The sequence below is a fragment of the Callospermophilus lateralis genome, chromosome 14 (assembly GCF_048772815.1).
Source record: "Callospermophilus lateralis isolate mCalLat2 chromosome 14, mCalLat2.hap1, whole genome shotgun sequence".
Lineage (NCBI taxonomy): Eukaryota > Metazoa > Chordata > Mammalia > Rodentia > Sciuridae > Callospermophilus > Callospermophilus lateralis.
In genome coordinates this window covers 89,492,158-89,504,767 of record NC_135318.1, presented here as the reverse complement: position 1 = coordinate 89,504,767, position 12,610 = coordinate 89,492,158, and positions in this window count along the sequence as shown.

The following is a 12,610-nucleotide window of genomic DNA, read 5'->3' as shown; positions in this document are numbered from 1 at the left end:
ATCACAGCAAAAATTAACAATGTGGCAGAAACACCACACTCCTCTGACTGTAGGAGTCAAATCACAGTAGGTTGAGCTGTGCGTGCAGACAGATGAGGCTGCTGTTGGGGAAATTCCAGGTAAGCAGCCAGAGGAACTTGGGAAGGTAGGCTTGCCCCCATACAGGAAGTGGGTGTGAAGCAGGGAATGTGTCAGTTGGCGGCGATGGGCCTGGAGATCCTGCACAACACTGAGCACTCCAAGGGCAGAACGCTGGGATCTGACCCAGAAACACTGGATGCCAGTATTTACATTGTCTTAAATTCAGGGGACTAAATAGTTTTACTATTTCTTCATTTCCCCATATGGTTTTTAATGTTTTAACAAAAATATTATGTTCACTGTAAAGCCATGCTTTTTCTCCTGTTATTGATCCCTTTGCAGGCTTTAGCTTTTGCATCGTCATTTTCTTGGGCCCCAACTTTCCTCATAAAGTGGGGAGGCCTGTGTGTTCCTCAGCTCCATCTGCAGTTTTCCAACAAGGGACCTACTCTCTCGTACCCTTATAAAGTAAACTTGAACGCTGGTGGGAGACATGTTTGAGGTTGGGGATACCAGGGCTTGACTGCTGTTGCTTTAGGAAAGATTCATTATGGAGATGTTCCAAGTACACACAAAGGCAGAAGAATATAATGACCCCCACATACTACAGGCTCCCAAGGAAAATCAACTTTATTCTTGTTTCATCCATTTCCTCCACCTCACACACTTATTTAAAAAAACAAAAACAAAAAACTGGATTATTTTAAAGCAAATTCCAGATTTCTTTTTTTAAATTTTTTTTTTTGTAGTTGTAAGCAGACAACATGCCTTTATTTTATTTGTTTATTTTTATGTAGTGCTGAGGATCAAACCTAAGTGCCTCACATGCGCAAGGCAGGTGCTCTGCCATTGAGCTACAGCCCCAGCCCAGAGTTCTTGCCTATAAGATTCTTCAGAATATGTCTAAAAGATAAAGTGTTTTAAAACATTATTGGCCAGGTGCTTTCTGAAAGATGAAGCCTTTATTCAGTGGGAAAGCCCCCTTGTGTCCAGAAGTTAGATGGTACATGCCTGTCCTCTCCGGGGCTCTGGAGGCTTAGGCAGGAGGATCACAAGTTCAAAGCCAGCCTCAGCAAAAGTGAGGTGCTAAGCAACTCAGTGAGACCCTGTCTAAATAAAATACAAAACAGGGCTGGGATGTGGCTCAGTGGTCGAGTACTCCTGAGTTCAATCCCCGGTACCCGCCCCGCCAAAAAAAAAATTGCATCCATTAAAAGCACTTGTCTGATAATGAGCAAGCACCCTGCCTGTCCTTCCTGCTTCCACCTTCCATCGTCTCTTCCACCTGGGTCTCCCATTGCTGAGCCAGTGACCAGCATGACCTTGGTCTCCCCGGTCTGCCTAGACTGCTTCCAACCTGTCTAGCTTTGTGATTTTGCCCCTTTGCTGTTCACTATGTCTCTGCCATGTTCCCTCCTGCCATTTTGGTGGTGTTTGAGAGGGAGGGAAGGTCAGAGTTCCAATCTGTCTTACCCAGGAATTCTTGACTATGGATGTTTTAGAAATATTTATAGAAAATTTATTGGTGGGCTGGGGATGTGGCTCAAGCGGTAGCGCGCTTGCCTGGCATGCGTGCGGCCCAGGTTCGATCCTCAGCACCACATACAAACAAAGATGTCTGCCGAAAACTAAAAGAGAAGGAAGGAAGGAAGGAAGGGAGGGAGGAAGGAAGGAAGGAAGGAAATTTATTAAACCTCTAACAGTTGGGTGTAGGAAGTAGAGAATGAAGGAACACTGCTGGCCCTCCCTCCTGCCCAGCCTTAGTACCAAAGGAGACATTCTGAAGAGTTTGGACATCCTAGGAGTTTGCTTGCAGGTTCTTTCTTTCTGAAAGATGAAGCCTGTATTCAGTGGGAAAACCCCCTTGTGTCCAGAAGCTAGATGGTTCCACTCCTAGAGTGTGTCAGTGTTGAGTCACCTGATTTGCCCGATGTGGTAGCTGAGCCTCCGTGGGTGTCACAGTCATACACTTCTTACTTGCAAGTTGCTCTAGATGTTGCAGGCTGGGCTAAACTGGGCCAAGAGAGTGCTTTCAATAGTTCATTTCCAGATTGTCAGGAAATAAAAGGATCTTCTCTCAGACTCTGCCTCCCCCTTTTACCTTCAGGCAATAGAAAGCTGATTAAAGACCAAAGGTGACAGGTAAGACTGCTCTGAAGCCGGGTGATGGTGCTCCCTGTACAACCTGGTGTTTGGGGTGCCTGGCTCATCAAAGCTGCTTTCTGCTGTCATGTTTGTGTAGAGTACAGAACATCAGCAAATATCTTAATGCCAGTGGTTTTCTCTTGGCTCTTATCAAATCCTGTTTAGCTCCAAGTTTCTCAAGGTTACTGAACTTATTCCTGAGATCTGAAGTCTTTAATCTTCCATCCACCTGAGACAGCGAGACATATGAAGAGCAGGGAAGAGTCCAGGAGCTGGAGATGGTGGAGGTGGTCGTACCAAACTCGGTTTCATGGCAGAGGAGACTTTGGAGACTTTATTAACAGAGTCTAGGTGCATACTAAAGCACGGCACTGGAGCTGCGCCTTGGTGGTAGAGCTCGCCTTTCTGATGACTGGGCTTTTGTGTAAGCCCCTTCTATTCAGATCTTTTTTTTTCAAATATATTTTTAGTTGTTGATAGACCTTTATTTATTTATATGCAGTGCTAAGAATCGGACCAGTGCCTCATGCGTGCCAGGCAGGTGCGCTATCGCTGTGCCCCAGCCCCACATGGAGGTAGTTCCTAATCTCTTCAGAACACTGATACGGTGCAGAACGATACTCATTAAAAGGAGCAAGAGGGTTGTTTCCTGGGAATGGCTGAGACGGTAGCAAGATCTGTCCTCTCAGGGTATTATTGCTAAAGACCTAGATAGCAGGTCTCCGCTTCCCATTGGTTCTATTTCTAGAAGCAAGCGAAAGCTCTCTAATTGCAGGCTGCTGGATGGCTCTGCATGTTTCTCACTGTGCTAATTGGAAAAATATCATTTTCAACTAGTCGTGTCCTGCTTTGCAAAATAATAGTTGGCAGCTGAGTTGTCAGTTCTGTTCCTCAAGTGAATAGTACTTCAGTTTCGCACCAAGGGTAACGAGCGGGTCTTTGGAACTCTCTGGGCAGCCCAGGCGGGGTGCAAGGTCCTTGGAGAGCTGACTTCAGCCCTGTTGGACAGTCTCTGTTGACCCCATCTCTTCTCCCAGGAACGTTTATTGAATTGGATTTTAGTTCTGTTTTCTTGGAGGGCCAGATGCTGGGACGTTCGCCAGCAAGCCCGTTGGTGGCTGTGCAGGCCAGGCCTTGTGATTTGCAAGCAAGGTTCTTGTCTTTTAGCTGAAGTCCTGACTTCTGGCAGGATTCCCATCAGACTAGTGTGGGTGGCCTTCCTGGGTTTTTGAAAGTACTCTTCGCGTGGGATCATAGGGTGAGTGACACTTGTGTTAGAGCCTTGGGGTTTCCTGGAGTGGTTCTACTACGTTCTACCCCATCACTATCTTCACAGAGACAGGCTGTGAAGTCTGTTTCCCCTGGAAGCAGAGCTCTTAGGAGTCAGTGGGTTGCCTCCCAAGTCGATGTCGTGCGTAGTGAGGAGCATGCACTTTGGAGCCAGAGTTCCAATTCCAGCTCCAGCACTTTGAGTTGTTTGATCTGGGAGGTTACTAATCTTTCTAAGCCTCTGTTCTCTCATCTAAAGATTGGTGATGATAAATAACAGTGCTCATGTCACAGGACTTCATGAGGATTAAATAAAATGATGCATGTGATGTGTATAGTGCCTGACTTTTTGAACACCTCTTCAAAGGTGTGTATTAACTGTCCTCATTCTTCAAATAGAGGCATGTTACTTTTCTTGACACGGTAGTATTCCACTTGTCATTGATGCCCTAAGGTGTCTTTCCTGACCGGTGTGACAAGTAATTTTCCTAAACTATAACTTCATGTCTTAAGTCTGAAATGAAAGATTTAATTTTGGCAGATTGCTTTGAAAACCAGAGTGTATGACCCTGTATTAATTCAGATTACCTTAAACTGGGAGTGACAAAAAAACTTCAAGAACAAAGAGGAACTTTCTCTCACAGATACAAGAAGCCCCGTGCTGTTCTGATGGCTCCCTGACCACCACAGTACAAAGAGGCTCTCCTTTCTTTCTTTCTTTCTTTTTTTTTTTTTTTTAAATTATTTTAGTTATTTGATACTAGGATTGAACCCAGGGTGCTTCACCACTGAGCCATATCCCCGCCCCTTTTTTATGTTTTGTTGAATGTGGGGTCTCGCTAAGTTACTTGGAGCTTCACTAAGTTGCTGAGGCTGGCTTTGATCCTCCTGCCTCAGCCTCCTGCGCCACTGGGACTACAGGCATGTGCCATGCACCCAGCTAGGGGGCTCTTCCTGCCTATTCCAGCCTCAGCCTGTGGTGACACCTTCAGAGAGCAGGTCTGGGGCTGGGGATGTGGCTCAAGCGGTAGCGCATTCACCTGGCATGTGTGCCGCCCAGGTTCGATCCTCAGCACCACATACAAACAAAGATGTTGTGTTCGCCGAAAACTAAAAAATAAATATTAAAAAATTCTCTCTCTCTAAACACCAGAGAGCAGGACCCAAGGGATCAATGTCTTATTGGTCTGACCACATCGTGCTACCCAGGCGGGCAGGAAACAGCTTGTCCTCAAGTGCTGTGTACAGCCAGAGCAGTGCGAACCCTACTCCCAGCACCCGTTTCTGTGCCAGGATCCAGTCGGGAGGTAGAAGTCAGATATTTTAGCCAAACATTAGAGTTTAGAATGCTGCTTGTTAACTAGGCATGACCAGGTCACTGAAGTGGCAAGAAATAACCGCTCAGGCATGAAGGTGGCGGTCACCACGTGCAGAGGCTGGAATCAAGACTTGGGCAGCTTGGAGAGACATGAGGCTGAGCTGGTGGAGGCCTGTAGGCCTGGGCCAGCCCATGGCAGGGCACTGCCCCAGGGGAGGTGATGAGGGGCCAACAGGCTGGTTCTGTGAGAGCTGAGGAACTGCACACAAGACTCACAGTGACCCCCGTGCTGGGAAACTGTCGCTCCTAGGCGAGGCGACATTGTGAGACTAGCTTTTCCAAACAGGAGCCGGTGAGGGGTGCACTTTTCCTTCCTCCAGCCCTGTGGTCTCACTCCTCCTTGGCAGCAGCTGGCACCATCTGGCTGGAGAGCCTTGCCCAGCATCAACGGCAGAGTCGGAAGGCCGGCTTGGAAGGTGTGTGGGGGCAGCTCCTGGCAGGTCCCTCCACTGAAATCATCTTTTGCCCTGTGCAATGACGCATGACACTCGGAGCCTGTGTGACCATCCTATGGATGACCTTGCCCACTCTCCAAATGACCAGGTGGGCCAGTGCTTCTCAGCCTGGGCTGCACAAGGGACTCCCTGTGTTGCTCAGGCCTGGCTCCCACCCAGGGCCCCGTGAGTTGATTGGTGTAGGTGTGGCCTGGGTGTTAAAGATTTTAAAAGCTCCAGTGGGGAACAGTGTGCTTCCAGGGTGGAGAACCCTGAAACAGGAGCCCGGATGTCTGCGTGGGGTGGATCCACTGGCCAGGAAGGAGGGAGTAGAGCTGGGGATGTGGCAAGACCTGCTTTCAAATCGGCACCTCCAAGCCCATCCACTGTTGGTGTTTGACCACAAGCCTAGTTTATAGGTTTATTTCTCACCTTCAAAATTAGTGACTATTCTCAATGCCTAACTGAACTCTCCTGGTTCAGACAGATAACCATGTTCAAGGTGCTTTCTACGACTTTGGTCACAGCTTGTTTGAACTTGGTAAAAAGGGAAATGCCTCGCTCCGTCTGAAGGATGGAATGAAGGAGAGAACCCTGAAGATGAGACGATAGCAAGGTGTGGACAGTCTGAGTAAAGGGACAACATCACGACTTCCATGAGCCTCTGCCACCTTTTAAGCACTGTGCTACATTCTAGGTAAAAAATAGGTCTTTAAAACTTTTTGCTGGGCTGGGGATGTGGCTCAAGTGGTAGTGTGCTTGCCTGGCATGCGTGCGGCCCGGGTTCGATCCTCAGCACCACATACAAACAAAGATGTTGTGTCTGCCGAAAACTAAAAAATAAATATTAAAAAATTCTCTCTCTCTCTCTCTCTCTAAAAACAAAACAAAACAACCCAAAACTTTTTGTTGTTAAATCTTTCAGACATAGGAAAGGTACAGAGAAAAAGGAGGGCTGGGGATGTGGCCAGTAGTACATGCTTAGCATGTAAGAGTGCCTGGCTTTAATCCCCAGCACCAACCAAACAAGAAGTCAAAAGCAAATGAAAGGAATAAATAACACAGACTCTGTACCCACGATACAACTTCAGATTTTAGGGTCTGGATTGCTTTCCCCTTGTCCAATTTCAGACTGAGTTTGGTGTTCATTATTTTTTCTCTTGACTGGACACACATACACCTGCCCGTCAATAACCTATGACATTGTGCAAGACTTGAAGCCACACGTGAATCATGTCTTGCACATGGCTTTCTTTTGGCTTCACTCTGTAGTTGTGAGTCTCCTCTGGGTCATCACCTGGGGCTCTGGCTCAACATGACCGCAGGGCTCTTGGTTATCTGTTGCCAACATGTAGATGGTTTCCAGTACAAAGACTGCTTCCTTAGCATTTCCCCCTGCTGAGGACTGAACCCAGGCCTCCCAGGGCCTCCTGCATGCTGGGCTACTGCTCTACCGCTGAGCTGCCTGGGGCCCCTCCATTAGCATTCCTAGTGGGTCACCGTGGGCACCAGTGAGAGTGATCTAGGAGCAGCGTTGCATACCGTGGCACATGCTCATCTTTAATCTTGAATATTGCAAAATCCATCTGAGACTTCACCCAGTTGCTGCCCTTGTCCTCTGTGAGTAAGTCTCAGTTCTGTGCCTTTGCCAACATTTGGTATTGACAGACTTTAACAGTTTTGCCAAAAGTCATTGCTCAGCCATCTCTGAGGCAGCCTTTTCATTTCAGGTGCAGAAACTGAGCATCAGGAATCAAACAGCTCATCGCTCCTGGCCACGGCAGACACTACAGAGTGCTGGTTCTGACCTGGGCTTGCTGGATCCCGCAGCTCTCAGTGACGGTGGAGCCACTAAGGACTGGAGAGCTTCCAAACCCAAACCGGTGACAGGGATGAGTGGGTGGGAGGTGGGCCGAGGACCAGGCCTAGGAAGGAATATGGGTGCTGGGCAAGAAGAATATGAGGAAGTGCCTGAGGTGAGAAGGGCTGGTAATGGCGTGTCTGTGGCACTGCGTATGCCAGACTGGCGTGGGAGGATGCCAGGCAGGTTCAGGACGCTTTGACCTTCTTCCCACAGAGGGGATCTGGCCTCCTCTCTTACAGCTAGATGGGTTCCCAGTGCTTTGCTTCCTAGAGTTTGGCATAAGTGACTGCCAGTTTCCAAGTCCAGGCCTAGGAGTGGCAGTTCTCATTTCCCTTTTCATAAACGCTGGCTCTGGGGAGAGGTAGTTATCGTAGAGATCTGACTGTCCCTGCTCATCACCAGAGAGCAGCCAAGGTCCCACCCTCCTCTCTCCAGCCAGCAGCCAGCTCCACTTACCAGTGTGTAGAGTGCCAGCTTGGAAGTTGACGCTTCGGCTCTAGGCGAGACTCACCTTGCGCCAGGTGAGCAGAGAAGGGTGCTGAGCCGGGCCCTTCCCAAGTTGCTGGTCCTCCATGTGGGCAAAAGTAAATGCTTGCTTATGTAACAACCGGTGGAGGTCTAATTAAGGCCCAAGCAGAAGGGAAGACACTTGGATCCTCACAGATGTCACGAAATAGGTGTATTTCATGCATTTCAAAGTTTTAAATCCACCTATGACAACTCTTTTGAGTGCGCTCTCCCCATATTATACAAACAGTCCATTAGAAGTCACCAGCTCACGGGTCCCAGACCACTGTTTTCATTTTTTCGTGTTCTTCTCTGGAGTGCATATTTAATTCATAATTAAATATGTAATTATGGAACAGGTAGATGCAATTTAGATTTCCTGTGCCATGTAATTTTTAGATGGTTTGGCCAAAGGGAAATCAGACAGTAATTAGGGTGCTGCAAATTAGTCGTGAGTGGCATTAATGGGTCCACGTGCTTTGCCTCCCGCACTCCTCAGCAGCGCAGGGACTCACATCTTGAGGATGAGAAGACTCGGGCATGCTAGAGGTTGGGAAGGCAATCCAAGGTCACACAGCCTGCATGCTAGGGGACTGCCTCATGCTGGTGGAGAAAGTGGAAGCAAAGCAGGGACCGTCCATCTGGCGTCCATTCCAGAGCCAGTCAGCCAGCCAAGCAGGAGCATTTCCAAGCCCTAGAAAAATAAGCCTGCAGTGCCAAGTGCGGTGCCCTCCCAGAGTGAGCCTGGAGACCATTTCAGGACCAGGGGACAACTCAGTGTGCGCCTGGGCAACGGCTCCTCCAGTAAAGTCAGCAGCCAGCAGAAGATCCAGATGCCACAGGGACAGAGAAGAGCATTGAGACACTTGGTGTGCACAGAGGAGGGCGTCCCTGCCGTGGAACCGGTGGCCTGTGCTTTGGGGTCTTCAAAGCCAGTAGAAATAAGGGGGTGATGGAAGACGAAAACAAAGCCCAAGAGCTTAGTCTTGCTTTGTCCTTGGTAGCAATGTCTCCCTATCCCTTATTTCTGGGGTTTCGTTGCTAGAGTCTTGTGCTTTTAAGATTTTCTATATGAGTGAACCAAGGGTGATGGACTCAAGAGCACGATTTGCAAGCATGGCTTTAAGGGTGACATGCTGCTGTCTTCTGAGCGCCTGGCCTACAGCGCTGGCTTCCCTGGGCCACCCTGTGCTGTGGCAGTGCCGTCCACCCTGATCATGCAGGGAACCCAGGGCACGTGGAGCCCAGCACCAAGCCTGGGGTCCCCAGCCTGTGTAAGAGGGGGCTCATCTGCCCTAGTACCCCACCCCCACAACCGTACAGAACTTTCTGCCAGCGACTAATCTACTTGGTGAGGGAGGGTGACGAGAAGGGGCTGGGACTCGCAGATGCAACGCGTGTTGTGGAAAGATAGGGAGGCGGTTCCAGGTACTGCCTTTGCAAAGCTCCTGGGCTGACACGGGATGAGGGCTTGCTTCCTTCCTCCTTCCCTTCTGAGCCTCGTCCTGGCACCCGGAGCTGCCAAGCAGCTCAGGAAGGGCAGGGCTATGCAGGCCAGCTGGTGTCACCAGGGTACTTTTTGCTATAATAGCTATAAATTGTTTCCTAGACAAAACATTGTTTCATGACCTCTGCCCCTCAGAGCACTGAAGGGCTGGTCAGAACGTACTGCTGGAACCTGGCCTGGCCTGGCTTTGGGGCTCTAGTTCCTGATGTAGGTCACATATATCTGCTCTGCCTCCACCTGTTAGCATTGCCCTGGGACTGATGGGGCCTTTGGAACCTGAGATTGGAAAGAAGTTATAAAGATGTTGTAAGGACACATGATGTTGTGAATCTGCTGAAGACAAAGCAGGCAGTGTCTCCAATGACACAAGTATTTCCAGCATGTTTCCGTTGGGTACCTTCACGAAGTCTGGTGTGGGACATCCCTTCCTTCCTCCCTTCTCAGTAGATGCAATTCTCGTGGCACTTCAGTGACTCCAGCTCTGTGACAAGTGCTTCTGTCCTCCAGGATGGATGTGTGAACAATTCTGGTCTGCCCAAGGTGACTTGCTGGATTTTGGCTGGGATTCTATTTTTTTACTTTATTTTCTTATTTTTCAACTGGGGATTGAACACAGGGGTGCTCAACCACTGAGCCACATCCCTAGTCCTTTTTTGTTTTGAACTTTTGATTTTGAGACAGGGTCTCACTAACTTGCTTAGGGCCTCATTTATTTGCTGAGGCTGATCTTGAACTTGCAATCCTCCTGCCTCAGCCTCCCCTGCGCCTTCCTTTGCTGGGATACTGGAGCAAAGAATTTGCGGCCACTTTTATATCTATCGGGGAAGCACAGAGTCCCACCCTTTGCCAAGGAGCCATGGAAAGAAGTGAGCCCTGTAATCTCTTTAAACTGCTGGATGAAGCCTCCCTGGGGGCTCTTCTGTCATATGGGCCTATAAATATCTTTTATTGTTTAAGCAGGTTTGTGTTTTCTGTTGCTTGCAGCTGAAACCATCCTAACTGGTACTCCTGGGATGAGGTCACTACTTGGACCTGAGCTGTTTAACAAAGACAAAACCCTGACACCAAAGAAGATAAGTCAGTCCCCAGGCCCAGACTCTCCTGGGAAGACTAGCCCAGTGCCAGCCCTGGGCGTGGGCCTGGTGAAGTAGCTCTGACCCGTTCATCCTGCTCTCCCTGGCAGAGGTGGGACCTACGTTCCCTGTGCCCAGGCATCGAGCAGTCGTGCCACTTACTGGGGCTTAAAGGTTGCTTCCCTAGAGGGCTGTGTGAGGCCCTAGGGCGACAGAAGGCTAAGCACCTGTGGATGGTCACAGGTGTCCTGTCCTCCCCGCCTGTCTCCCCTTCCCACCTGTACCAGGGTTCAGAGCCCTAGCCCTTGTCCTGCTCTTGTTCTGTCCTCCTTCCTCTGGTCTCACTTGATGATCCCGGGCAGGGTTCCCAGGCCCTGTCCGGCGCCCTCCCTTCTATCAGCCTCGGGCAGCTGTCCTGCCAGCCCCTCCCATGTGCACAGCCCGCCCGCCAGCAGCAGGGACACAAAGGTGCCCCCACCCCACCCAGGTTCCATGAGATTAAGTCTACTCTGTGGAGGATTAGAAAAGAAATAGCGGCTGGGAAAACAAGAATGTAAACTGATTTAAAAGTTAATACAAAACCACACAATAAAAACTGTTTGGAACTACGAGTTCAAGAGTAGGCGTCATCTTATTGGAACTGAGTAGAAAGTTCTGGAACAGAACCAAGCATACCTTATGTCTAAGAATGTACTGTGGGGTGAGTGGCATTTCCAGTCAGTGGTCTCAATGGGGGCATCTTTTGCCTCCTTGGGGACACGTGGCTCAAGGGTGGGGTGGTTTGGTTGTCACAGCCGGGGGATGCAGCAGGTGTGATGGAGACCAGGGTGCTGCTACCCCCTGCGATGCACAGACACCCACAACAGGGCACCCAGCCCCATGGCAAGCATGCAACTCTGAGGGACCCTGGGAGGAATCGAGAGCTGGTGAATCACCTCAGAGGAGGAAAGGCTTCGGAACCCACTGCAGCTAAAATGATTCAAGTTATTAAAAATACACTTTAATAAGTGGAATCCTTAAGGTCTTTAAAGAGATTTGGAAGAAAATACAGACACATTTTTATCCTCATGGTGTGCAGAAAGGAGGAGGGAGGGGCTGGGCTGGGGCTCAGAGGAGAGTGCTTACTCCCGTGTGAGGCCCTGGGTTTGATCCCAGCACCACACAAGAATTAATAAAGACATTGTGTCCATTGACAACTAAAAAAAAAAGAAATGATGAGGGAAATACTAACAGTTTACTCCGTAACTATGCAAAAGGACAATACAGGCAAAAAAAAACCAGCCGGGGCTGTAACCTGTGAGACAATGGATTAATTTTCTCAATGCAAAGAGCTGTTATAAATAATTAAGAAAACAGTGCAATAAGAAAATGAACAAAGGAAATGCACAACTAGGAAGATTATTAAAACAAATATATATGGCAAGCCAGCCATGAACATGTTCAATTTTCTTTGGTAAGCAGATAATCAGAAATGTTACCTATTAAACTGGAAAAGAAAAAAATATGAAATCACCTCTATGTTAGGGTGGGTTGAAGAAATGGCTACTCTGTGTATTGGTGGGTGGTATCAAGGTAGAACATCTGGAAGAGCGGTTGTCAATATCACAGCCTTAAAAAGGAAATAATCATGAAAGTGAAAAACAAACAAAACCCCCAAATCCCAAACCAAACCCCTTCAAGAGGGATCAGTGAAGCATTGTCAACCCAGAAAGACTGGAGAAAAACCTAAGTGCCCCAGAATCAGGGATTGGTCACACATCCACTTGATGGAATAGCTCGAGGCATTAATGACACTGTCATCAAAGTGCGGAGTGGCATCTGCCTTGGAAGAATGCTTGTAATTTATTCAGAAGAGGAAAAACAAATTATAAGACATTGTAATAGTATCACATTTTTGTAAGAGGAAAAAAGTGTGGAATATGTTCACAGGAATGGAAAAAGGACTCTTTGGGAAAGGGTGCCAGTCAGTTGGTAGACTTCTCTCTAGTTGGGGGAATCGTGGGCTATTGTTTGCTGTTTTTCTGCAATTTTTGAAAATTTCTAGAAGATGCTGCTTTGTGATAAGAAAAGAATGCTCTTCTAAGATTTCAAAGGAAGAAGTCTGAGGCAGTCTCAGCTTTCAGTCTTTGGAGCATGCCCTTCACTTCTGCCTCTGCAGCTTCCGTCCTCCTGCTTGCAGGGTGGGGCTTCGTGTCTGAGGCCCTCCAATTGCCCATAGTCACAGCTCCCGTTGTGGAAGGCTGACAGGTCACAGTCCTCTTTGGACCAGCCACCTCCTCCAGGTGATCATGAATTTCATCAGCTTTTACAGAAGAAGATTCTGCCCAACCATCAACTCTCAGCTTCATAGAC